Source organism: Ranitomeya imitator, chromosome 6 (genome assembly GCF_032444005.1).
Source record: "Ranitomeya imitator isolate aRanImi1 chromosome 6, aRanImi1.pri, whole genome shotgun sequence".
NCBI lineage: Eukaryota > Metazoa > Chordata > Amphibia > Anura > Dendrobatidae > Ranitomeya > Ranitomeya imitator.
The window spans coordinates 146,909,930-146,922,351 of record NC_091287.1 but is presented as its reverse complement, the minus strand read 5'-3'; the positions used below and the strand labels follow the sequence as shown (position 1 = coordinate 146,922,351).

Sequence of the window (12,422 nt, the reverse complement as noted above, 5' to 3'; positions counted from 1 at the left end):
GTTCATCAGGTGATCAACAGCCTGATTAGACTGAAAGATTATCCTAGGAACGCTGGTTAGTAGAAGTGCAATGACCTGTCGCATTGCTTGCAGTGCTATAGCACCAGTGGAGGCAGTGACTCCTGGTGACATCATTACTAGAATGTTACCATCCCTAATATAAGCCAGTTACATCTAGAATCAGTCCTCCTCAGCATTGTATCACAATTCTAACGTTCTCTACGGTAAGAGTTCAGAGCCCAAACAACCTGATGGATAAATGGCAGAAAATGACAATTCTACATAAATGACTGGAGTCAGTAATCTCTGCATAAGTTACATAATTGAGATCTATCATTTACTATACATTAAATAGACTCCCCCAGACCCCTATACATGAAACTCCCCAATGATATCGCATCCTGCATTCTTTGCATAGAATTACAAAATCCAGGAGGTAGAAAAACGAGGTGACTACTGACATCTAGTGGACAGTACACAAAAATCATAAAAAAGGGAAGTTTGTCACCGGAGACTATGATCTTCTATCCTGCAGGATTAAGTAAGAAAAAATGATTTGTTAAACAGCTAAAGTTTTCAAGCAAGGAAGTCTATGGATGCCAGAGTCCGCCATAGCCTCCATTTCACATATAGTAAAGAGCAAAAGGGTAACAAGGGTAAAGACCCCCCACAGGCCGCCCCGGAGAATGAGCATATCATTAATTCAAAACTGAAAATAAAGATTAAACAACAACCACAAGACAGATTTCATCACCCCAGATATCATTTTAATCAGTATAACGGAGCCGACCGGACACTGTCTGTAGGTTACTGTGCACAATCCTGCTGACAGGTTCCCTTTAACCCCTTTCCGACATGTGCTGTAATAATACACACGTCATATTCCCCGTTTGTTGTAGGCTCCGGCGCTGAGTCCGCACCTTTCCAGCACATGACAGCTGACCTATACAGCTGATATGTGCCCGCAACAGCCACGGGTGGATCCACTCGCGGCTGTTAATTAGTTAAATGCCACTGTCAATCTCAGACAGCGGCATTCAACTTGCGCTTACAGGAATGATGTCACTGACACCATGCATCAGTGACTCCGTAACATGATCGAGGGTCGACGATGGGTCGGCATGACAACCAGAGGTCTGCAGCAGACCTCTGTGGTTGTCAATTTCCAGATTGCAATTTCCCCACGGTCGGAGCTCATAACAAGTGAGCATTTCTGCTACACACAGGTGATCTGATCATCGCCTGTGTGTAGCAGAGGCGATCAAAGTACTGCAGCTTCTAGTCTCCCATGGAGAAAAAGTACAAAAAGAGTCTTTAAAAAAATATATAAATATATATAAAAGTTCAAATCACCCCCCTTTCACCCCATTCAAAATAAAGCAATAAAAAAAAATTAAACATACACATATATGGTATCGCCGTATTCAGAATTGCCCAATCTATCAATATAAAAAATTAACCTGATCGCTCAATGGCGTAACAAAAAAAAATTAAAACGCCAGAATTACGTTTTTGATCACCGCTACATTGCAATAAAAAGCAATAACGGGTGATCAAAAGATCGTATCTACACCAAAATTGTATCAATAAAAACGCCAGCTCAGTGTGCAAAAAAATAAGCCTTCACCCAAACCGAGATCACGAAAAATGGAGACGCTATAAGGCCATGTTCACACCATCCTTTTTTTCATGCGGAATCGCCGCGATTTTCCCGCTGCGGGTCCACAGCTGTTTTCCATGCAGGGTACATTACAATGTACCCTATGGAAAACAGGAACTGCTGTGCCCACATTGCGGAAAATCGCGGAAAAAGCCGCGCTGAATAGCCGCGGTAAAAAAGAAGTACCATGTCACTTCTTTTTGCGGAACTGCAGCGGTTCTGCACCCATAGACCTCCATTGTGAGGTCAAACCCGCAGTAAAACCCGCAGATGAAAAATATATCTGCGGGTTTTACTGCGGTTTGTGGTGCAGAACCGCTGCAGTGTGGCTGCCCCCCCGTTCTCCAATCCCACCCCCCCATGCTCCGATGCCACCCCCCCATGCTCCGATGCCCCCCCCGTGCCCTCATCTCCCCCCCTTATACTTACCCGGCCTCCCGGTGTCCGTCCGGCCGTCTTCTCCCTGGGCGCTGCCATCTTGCAAAATGGCGGGCGCATGCGCAGTGCGCCCGCCGAATCTGCCGGCCGGCAGATTCGTTCCAAAGTGCATTTTGATCACTGAGATAGGTTATATCTCAGTGATCAAAATAAAAAAAATAGTAAATGACCCCCCCCCCCCCCCCTTTGTCACCCCCATAGGTAGGGACAATAAAAAAATTAAGAATTTTTATTTTTTCCACTAAGGTTAGAATAGGGTTAGGGTTAGGGGTAGGGTTAGGGTTAGGGTATTTTCAGCCATTTTAACCCTAAAAAACTTCCTAGAAAACACACAGACTCTGCATAGAAAACTGCATAAAAAAACGCATCAAAAAACGCATCAAAAAACGCACCAAAAAAGCACCAAAAAAAGGACCTGCGTTTTCTGCCAAGAGCTGCGGTTTTTAGTCCTGAAAAAAAAGGAGGGAAATCAGGAACGTGTGAACATAGCCTAAGTCTCAGAAAATGGCGCTTTTTTTTTTTTTACTAAATTTGGATTTTTTTTCACCACTTAAATAAAAATGAACCTAGACATGTTTGGTGTATATGAACTCGCAATGACCTGGAGAATCATAATGGCAGGTCAGTTTTAGCATTTGGTGAACATGATGAAAAAAAAGACAAGAATAAACAACTGTGGAATTGCACTTTATTGAATTTCACCGCACTTGGAATTTTTTTCCGCTTTCAAGTACATGATATGCTAAAAACAATGGTGTTGTTCAAAAGTACAACTCGTCCCGCAGAAAACAAGCCCTCACATGGCCATATTGACCGAAAAATAAAAAAGTTATGGCTCTGGGAAGGAGACAAAAAACGAAAACACAAAAACGGAAAATGGCCTGGGGGTTAAGGGGTTGAAGGGAATCTGTCACCACATTTGACCTACCTATACTATTAATATGGACACACAGGTTATAGACAGCTGAAAACATACCTCCCTATGTGACCTCTTCCAGGCTATGAGGAGGATGGTGCCTGGAACAACTCTGCCTCCAGAGATTATTTTACATGAAGGGAGAGTTACCAGTGTGAGACAAGTAACTAACACAGAACAGGAGAAATTAAACTTGTCTTCTTGCAAACACATGTTAAGCTACTCTCTCAGCTCTGCAGTGAGAGCAGGAGACCAGAGAGTGGCCATTACACATCACACTGGTAACTCCCCTTCATGTATAATAACATCTGGAAGCCGAGTTATCTTCCACAGCCGGGAAAAGATTATTTATATTAACTGATAAAAGATCATTTATCCAGAAGGCATCTGATAAGACACACAGGGAGGACTGTGTAGATAGGTCAAATGTGTTGACAGATTCCCATTAAATGGAGGCCATAAACCATAGTGTGAACATAGCCTTAAAGGGAACAGGGGAACCGTCATGTCCCCAAATGCTAGTAACCTACATATATGGGTTTAGTCTGCTTTTAAACCCTGGAATAGTACGTCCGACGGCAGTATCCCCTGCTTTGATGTGGTCTCTGTTGGTGAGCCCGCATCAAACCCGGGACATGTCAGCTGTTTTGAACAGCCGACATGTACCCGCAATAGGCGCGGGTGGAATTGCGATCCACTTGCACCTATTAACTAGTTAATACAAGTCATACTCTGACAGCAGCATTTAATAAGCGATTAAATGATTGGGGGGGTCATCGGTGCGTCGTCAGGACAAACAGAGGTCTCCTTGAGACCTCTATGGTTATTGATGCAGGAATGCTATGAACAACACGCTGTGGTCGGCCCTCATAGCAAGTCTGTAATTCTGCTACATAGAGGCGATCTGAGCATGGTCTCTGTGTAACAGAGCCGATATGTAGCCGATAAAGTTGTGTCAGCTTCTAGCCTCCGATGGAGATTATTGAAGCATGCCAAAAGTAAAAAAAGTTTTTTAACCCCTTCATGACCTTGGGATTTTCCGTTTTTCCGTGTTCGTTTTTCACTCCCCTCCTTCCCAGAGCCATAACTTTTTTATTTTTCCGTCAATTTGGCCATGTGAGGGCTTATTTTTTGCGGGACGAGTTGTACTTTTGAACGACATCATTGGTTTTACCATGTCGTGTACTAGAAAACGGGAAAAAAATTCCAAGCGCGGTGAAATTGCAAAAAAAGTGCAGTCCCACACTTGTTTTTTGTTTGGCTTTTTTGCTAGGTTCACTAAATGCTAAAACTGACCTGACATTATGATTCTCCAGGTCAGTACGAGTTCATAGACACCTAACATGACTAGGTTATTTTTTACCTAAGTGGTGAAAAAAAATTCCAAACTTTGCTAAAAAACAATATTGCACCATTTTCCGATACTCGTAGCGTCTCCATTTTTCATGATCTGGGGTCGGTTGGGGCTTATTTTTTGCGTGCCGAGCTGACGTTTTTAATTATAGCATTTTGGTGCAGATACATTCTTTTGATCGCCTGTTATTGCATTTTAATGTAATGTCGCTGCGACCAAAAAAGCGTAATTCTGGCGTTTCGATTTTTTTTCTCGCTACGCCGTTTAGCGATCAGGTTAATGCTTTTTTTTAATTGATAGATCGGGCGATTCTGAACGCGGCAATACCAAATATGTGTAGATTTGATTTTTTTTATTGATTTATTTTGATTGGGGCGAAAGGGGGGTGATTTAAACTTTTATATTTTTTTCATTTTTTTTAACTTTTTTTTTTTTTAACTTTTGCCATGCTTCAATAGCCTCCATGGGAGGCTAGAAGCAGGCACAGCACGATCGGCTCTGCTACATAGCAGCGATCTAGCGATGTAGCAGAAAATCAGGTGTGCTGTGAGCGCCGACCACAGGGTGGCGCTCACAGCTACCGGTGATCAGTAACCATAGAGGTCTCAAGGACCTCTAGGGTTACAATGTACAAGCATCGCCGACCTCCAATCATGTGACGGGGGTTGGCGATGCCGTCATTTCCGGCCGCCTGGCCGGATGCGGTAGTTAAATGCCGCTGTCTGCGTTTGACAGAGGCATTTAACTAGTTAATAGGCGCGGGCAGATCGCGATTCTGCCCGCGCCTATTACGGGCACATGTCAGCTGTTCAAAACAGCTGACATGTCCCGGCTTTGATGCGGGCTCACCGCCGGAGCCCGCATCAAAGCGGGGCTTCTGACCTCGGACGTACTATCCCGTCCGAGGTCAGAAAGGGGTTAAAATATGAAAAAAATAAAAAAATATAAAAGTTCAAATCACCCCCCTTTTGCCCCATTCAAAATAAAACGATTAAAAAAAAAAATTAAACATACACATATTTGGTATGGCCGCCTTCAGAATCGCCTGATCTATCAATAAAAAGAAAGATTAACATGATCGCTAAACGGCGTAGCGAGAAAAAAAGTCAAAACGCTAGAACTACATTTTTTTGGTGGCCGTGACATTGCATTAAAATGCAATAACGAGCGATTAAAAGAACATATCTGCACCAAAATGGTATCATTAAAAATGTCAGCTCAGCACGCAAAAAATGAGCCATCACTCAACCCCAGATCACGAAAAATGGAGACGCTACAGGTATCACAAAATTGCGCAATTTTTTTTTTTTTTAGCAAAGTTTGGAATATTTTTTCACCACTTAGATAAAAGAGAACCTAGACATGTTTGGTGTCTACAAACTCGTATTGACATGGAGAATCATAACGGCAGGTCAGTTTTAGCATTTAGTGAACCTAGCAAAAAAGCCAAACAAAAAAACTGTATTTGCAATTTCACCGCACTTGGAATTGTTTCCCCGTTTTCTAGTACATGACATGGTAAAACCAATGGTGTCGTTCAGAAGTACAACTCGTCCTGCAAAAAATAAGGCCTCAGTTGACCATATTGATGGAAAATTAAAAAGTTATGGCTCTGGGAAGGAAGGGAGCGAAAAACGAAAACGCAAAACCAAAAAAAGCTCCGGGTTAAGAGTTGTAAAGCCACGTGGCCGCTACACTGAAAGATTGGCACCCGGAGGAAATGAGCTTTATTACTCCGGCTTTCAGGGTTTGGGGTGCAGCTTCAGTCACTGCTCACTGTACAGAAGGTCAGCAATGGAACTGAGGTCAAAGTCAGTCCAATATTTCATATTTGAGTCTCCTTCGGCCTCATTCTCTTAAAAAGCTACTTATAGCAGGGGCAGACACATCAATGGTGGAACCTGTGCAGCCGCACAGGGGCCCAGGAGGTAAGGGGGCCCATTTCAACCTCCACAGTAAATGGAACGGTGCATTATGATGAGCTACTGGACTGCAAAGGCCCATATATTGTTCTTGTACAGAAGTCCTCTTCTGTCTGTGTCCGCCAGTGACTTCTAGAGAAAGTCTGAATAGCGTTTTCCAAGTGTTTTAACAGGAGCTGCCGACAGAATTCCGACCATAACGTAATGTGAATGAGGTCTTGTGCTGGCAATAGAAAATGTTACGTGTTTGGCAACAAGAGTAGGTCTCCATAATGGGTTGGCAATACACATTAGATGCCTATTTTTCTATCTCTCTATATATATACAGTGGGTACGGAAAGTATTCAGACTCCTTTACATTTTTCACTCTTTGTTTCATTGCAGCCATTTGGTAAATTCAAAAAAGTTCATTTTTTCTCATTAACCCCTTAGCGACCGCCGATACGCCTTTTAACGGAGTCCGCCCCGGGAGAATCTTTGGGGTCTCGGCTGCCGGGGGTAGCCGAGACCCCAAAGAGCATGATCAGGGTCGGTTTTACCGACCACTGTTTTGCGATCGCCGGTAATTAACTGTTTACCGGCGACCGCAAAAAAAAAAAAAAAAATTAAAGTGTAATTCTCTGTCCTCTGATGTGATCGCACATCAGAGGACAGAGAAATAGGGGGATTCAGGGACCCTGCCATACTCACCTGTGTCCCTGGGTCCTCCTGCTGCTCCTCCTGGCCGCCGGCAAAAGAAAATGGCGGGCGCATGCGCAGTGCGCCCGCCATCTGTCTCCATCTGCCGGCCGGCAGGAGAACAGCAGTTGGGGCTAAAATTAGGGCTAGGGTTAGGGCTAGGGTTAGGGCTAGGGTTAGGGCTAGGGTTAGGGCTAAGGCTAGGACTAGGGTTAGGGTTGGGGCTAAATTCAGGGTTAGGGTTCTTTCACACTTACGTCGGTACGGGGCCGTCGCAATGCGTCGGCCCGACATACCGACGCACGTTGTGAAAATTGTGCACAACGTGGGCAGCGGATGTAGTTTTTCAACGCATCCGCTGCCCAATCTATGTCCTGGGGAGGATGGGACGGAGTTACGGCCACGCACGTGCGGTCAGAAATGGCGGACGCGACATACAAAAAAACGTTACATTGAACGTTTTTTGTGCCGACGGTCCGCCAAAACACAACTGATCCAGTGCACGACGGACGCGACGTGTGGCCATCCGTCACAATCCGTCGGCAATACAAGTCTATGGGCAAAAAACGCATCCTGCGGGCACATTTGGAGGATCCGTTTTTTGTCCAAAACGACGGATTGCGACGGATGCCAAACGACGCAAGTGTGAAAGTAGCTTTAGGGTTAGGGTTGGGGCTAAAGTTAGGGCTAGGGTTGGGGCTAAAGTTAGGGTTAGATTTGGGATTAGGGTTAGGGTTTGGATTAGAGTTGGTATTAGGGTTAGGGTTGGCATTAGGGTTACGCTTGGGATTAGGGTTAGGTTTGGGATTAGGGTTAAGGTTAGGGTTGTGATTAGGGGTGTATTGGGATTAGGGTTAGGTTTGAGGTTAGGGTTGAGATTAGGATTAGGGGTGTGTTGGATTTAGGGTTTTGATTAGGGTTATGGTTAGGGTTGACATTAGGGTTGTTTTGGGGTAAGGGTTGTGATTATCGTTAGGGTTAGTGATTAGGATTATGGATTGGGTTGGGATTAGGGTTAGGGGTGTGTTGGGGTTAGGGTTGGAGCTAGAATTAGGGGGTTTCCACTGTTTAGTTACATCAGGGGGTCTCCAAACACGACAGCCAATTTTGCGCTCAAAAAGTCAAATGGTGCTCCCTCCCTTCTGAGCTCTGCCGTGCGCCCAAACAGTGGGTTACCCCCACATATGGGGCATCAGTGTACTCGGGATAAATTGGACAACAACTTTTGGGGTCCAATTTCTCCTGTTACCCTTGTGAAAATAAAAACTTGGGGGCTAAAAAATCTTTTTTGTGGAAAAAAAAATATTTTTTTATTTTCACGACTCTGCATTCTAAACTTCTGTGAAGCACTTGGGCATTCAAAGTTCTCACCACACATCTAGATAAGTTCCTTGGGGGTTCTAGTTTCCAAAATGGGGTCACTTGTGGGGGGTTACTACTGTTTAGGTACATCAGGGGCTCTGCAAACGCAACATAACGCCCACAGACCATTCTATCAAAGTCTACAGTCCAAAACGGCGCTCCTTCCTTCCGAGCTCTGCCGTGCGCCCAAACAGTGGTTTACCCCCATATATGGGGTACCAGCCTACTCAGGACAAATTGGACAACAACTTTTGGTGTCCGATTTCTCTTGTTACCCATGCGAAAATAAAAAATTGGGGGCTAAAAAATGTTTTTTGTGGAAAAAAAAATTATTTTTTATTTTCACGACTCTGCATTCTAAACTTTTGTGAAGCACTTGGGCATTCAAAGTTCTCACCACACATCTAGATAAGTTCCATGGGGGGTCTAGTTTCCAAAATTGGGTCACTTGTGGGGGTTTCCACTGTTTAGGCACATCAGGGGCTCTCCAAACGCGACATGGCGTCCAATCTCAATTCCAGACTATTCTACATTGAAAAAGTAAAACGGCACTCCTTCTCTTCCAAGCTCTGCAGTGCGCCCAAACAGTGCTTTACCCCCACATATTGGGTATCGACGTACTCAGGAGAAATTGCACTACAACTTTTGTGGTCTAATTTCTCCTGTTACCCTTGTGAAAATAAAAATTTGGGGGCAAAAAGATCATTTTTGTAGAAAAAATGCAATTTTTTATTTTCACGGCTCAACGTTATAAACTTCTCTGAAGCACATGGGGGTTCAAAGTGCTCACCACACATCTAGATAAGTTCCTTAAGGGGTCTAGTTTCCAAAATGGGGTCACTTGTGGGGGGTTTCCACTGTTTAGGCACATCAGGGGCTCTCCAAACGAAACATGGCGTCCAATCTCAATTCCTGACAATTCTACATTGAAAAAGTAAAACGACGCTCCTTCACTTCCAAGCTCTGCGGTGCGCCCGAACAGTCGTTTACCCCCACATATGGGGTATCGACGTATTCAGGAGAAATCGCACAACAACTTTTGTGGTCTAATTTCTCCTGTTACCCTTGTGAAAATAAGAATTTGTGGGCGAAAAGATCATTTTTGTGTAAACAAATGCGATTTTTTATTTTCACGGCTCTACGTTATAAACTTCTGTGAAGCTCTTGGGGGTTCAAAGTGCTCACCACACATCTAGATAAGTTCCTTAAGGGGTCTAGTTTACAAAATGGTGTCACTTGTGGGGGGTTTCCACTGTTTAGGCACATCAGGGGCTCTCTAAACGTGACATGGCGTCCGATCTCAATTCCAGCCAATTCTGCATTGAAAAAGTCAAACGGCGCTCCTTCACTTCCAAGTTCTGCGGTGCGCCCAAACAGTGGTTTACCCCCACATATGGGGTATTGGCGTATTCAGGAGAAATTGCATAACAAAATTTATGGTTACATTTCTGTTTTTACACATGTGAAAATAAAAAAAATGGTTCTGAATTAAAATGTTTGCAAAAAAAGTTAAATGTTCATTTTTTTCCTTCCACATTGTTTCAGTTCCTGTGAAGCACGTAAAGGGTTAATAAACTTCTTGAATGTGGTTTTGAGAACCTTGAGGGGTGTAGTTTTTAGAATGGTGTCACACTTGGTTATTTTCTATCATATAGACTCCTCAAAATGACTTCAAATGTGATGTGGTCCCTAAAAAAAAAAGGTGTTGTAAAAATGAGAAATTGCTGGTCAACTTTTAACCCTTATAACTCCCTAACAAAAAAAAAAATTTGGTTCCAAAATTGTGCTGATGTAAAGTAGACATGTGGGAAATGTTATTTATTAACTATTTTTTGTGACATATCTCTCTGATTTAAGGGCATAAAAATACAAAGTTTGAAAATTGCAAAATTTTAAAAATTTTCGCCATATTTCCGTTTTTATCATAAATAATCGCAAGTAATATCGAAGAAATGTTACCACTAACATGAAGTACAATATGTCACGAAAAAACAATCTCAGAATCAACGGGATCCATTGAAGCGTTCCAGAGTTATAACCTCATAAAGTGACAGTGGTCAGAATTGCAAAAATTGGCTCGGTCATTAAGTACCAAATTGGCTCTGTCACTAAGGGGTTAATGTACACTCTGCACCCCATCTTGACTAAAAAAAAGAAATGTAGAAATGTTTGCAAATTTATTAAAAAAGAAATACTGAAATATCACATGGTCATAAGTATTCAGACCCTTTGCTCAGTATTGAGTAGAAGCACCCTTTGAGCTAGTACAGTCATGAGCCTTCTTGGGAATGATGCAACAAGTTGTCACAACTGGATTTGGGGATCCTCTACTATTCTCCCTTGCAGATCCTCTCCAGTTCCATCAGGTTGGATGGTGAATGTTGGTGGGCAGCCATTTTCAGGTCTCTCCAGAGATACTCAAATGGGTTTAGATCAGGGCTCTGGCTGTGCCAGTCAAGAATGGTCACAGAGTTGTTCTGAAGCCACTCCTTTGTTATGTTAGCTGTGTTCTTAGGGTCATTGTCTTGTTGGAAGGTGAACTTTCAGCTAAGTCTGAGGTCCAGAGAACTCTGGAAGAGGTTTTCTTCCAGGATAACTCTGTACTTGGCCGCATTCATGTTTCCTTCAATGACAACCAGTCGTCCTGTCCCTGCAGCTGGAAAACACCCCCATAGCATGATGCTGCCATCACCATGTTTCACTGTTGAGATTGTATTGGGTAGGGTGGGTAGAGGATGAGCAGTTCCTGGTTTTCTCCACACATACAGCTTAGAATTATCACCAAAAAGGTCTATCTTCGTCTCATCAGACCAGAGAATCTTATTTCTCATAGTCTGGGAGTCCTTCATGTGTTATTTTAGCAAACTCTATGCGGGCTTTCATATGTCTTGTACTGATGAGAGGCTTCTGTTGGGCCACTCTGCCATAAAGGCCCGACTGGTGGAAGGCTGCAGTGATAGTTGACTTTGTGGAACTTTCTCCCATCTCCCTACTGCATCTCTGGATTCTTCTTTACCTCTCTCACCAAGGCTCTTCTCCCACAATTCCTCAGTTTGGCTGGACGGCCAGGTCTAGGAAGACTTCTTGTGGTCCCAAACTTCTTCCATTTAAGGATTATGGAGGCCACTGTGCTCTTAGGAACCTTGAGTACTGCAGAAATTCTGTTATAACCTTGGCCAGATCTGTTCCTTACCACAATTCTGTCTCTGAGCTCCTTGGCCAGCTCCTTTGACCTCATGATTCTCATTTGGTCTGACATGCACTGTGAGCTGTGAGGTCTTATATAGATGTGTGTGCCTTCCTAAATCATGTCCTATCAGTTTAATTAAACACAGCTGGACTTCAATGAAGGAGTAGAACCATCTCAAGGAGGATCACAAGGAAATGGTCAGCATGTGACTTACATAATAATACTTATGACCATGTGATATTTCAGCTTTTCTTTTTTAATAAATTTGTAAAAACTTCTACATTTCTGGGTTTTTTTCAGTCAAGATGGGGTGCAGAGTGTACATTAATGAGAAAAAAATGAACTTTTTTGAATTTACCAAATGGCTGCAATGAAACAAAGAGTGAAAAATGTACAGGGGTCTGAATACTTTCCGTACCCATTGTACATTTTTTTTCTCATATAAAGTATGCCTCATTTCAAGGATAATTTATTAACTATTGCTGCAGAGTTTACCCTTTAATTACCTGGAATCACAGCCATATATACATAGGCAAATATAAAAAAACATATTCTTCACTATGACGTAATGGCATCTTCAGAATGGACACAACATCCGCTTAGTTATTAAAAGTCTCAGTCCAAGTTCGCATTGCATTTTACCGTCATGTCAGTGGCTCTGTAAGGACTTACATCTGAAGCCGTGGAAAAAGGGCTTGGCGTGCAGACAATGACGGGCCATTGACTGTAATGATCCAGCACACCTCTACCTCATGAACGGCGGGAAAAATGCCGGTCTTGATGAATCGGGACCGCAGTCTATATACGTAAAAAAAAAACGAGTTCATATAAACCCATAACGGGTGCATGTTCTACCTATGGAAAAACATGTATAGAAAACCTGTCTGGCTGAATGAGGTCTA

General features: G+C 43.2%; 1 protein-coding gene across 3 annotated transcripts in view; it reads right to left on the bottom strand.

Moving 5' to 3' along the window:
* Positions 1 to 12,422, bottom strand: part of COA1 (cytochrome c oxidase assembly factor 1) — a 152,339-nt gene that overhangs the window by 125,843 nt on the left and 14,074 nt on the right. The window contains exon 3 of one of the 3 annotated variants that reach the window (XM_069730184.1): positions 12,193 to 12,318. The exons of the other annotated variants lie outside the window; for them this stretch is intronic. The gene's annotated coding sequence lies outside the window, so the exon portion shown is untranslated. The remainder of the gene's footprint in view (positions 1 to 12,192; positions 12,319 to 12,422) is intronic. 3 annotated transcript variants of the gene reach the window in all.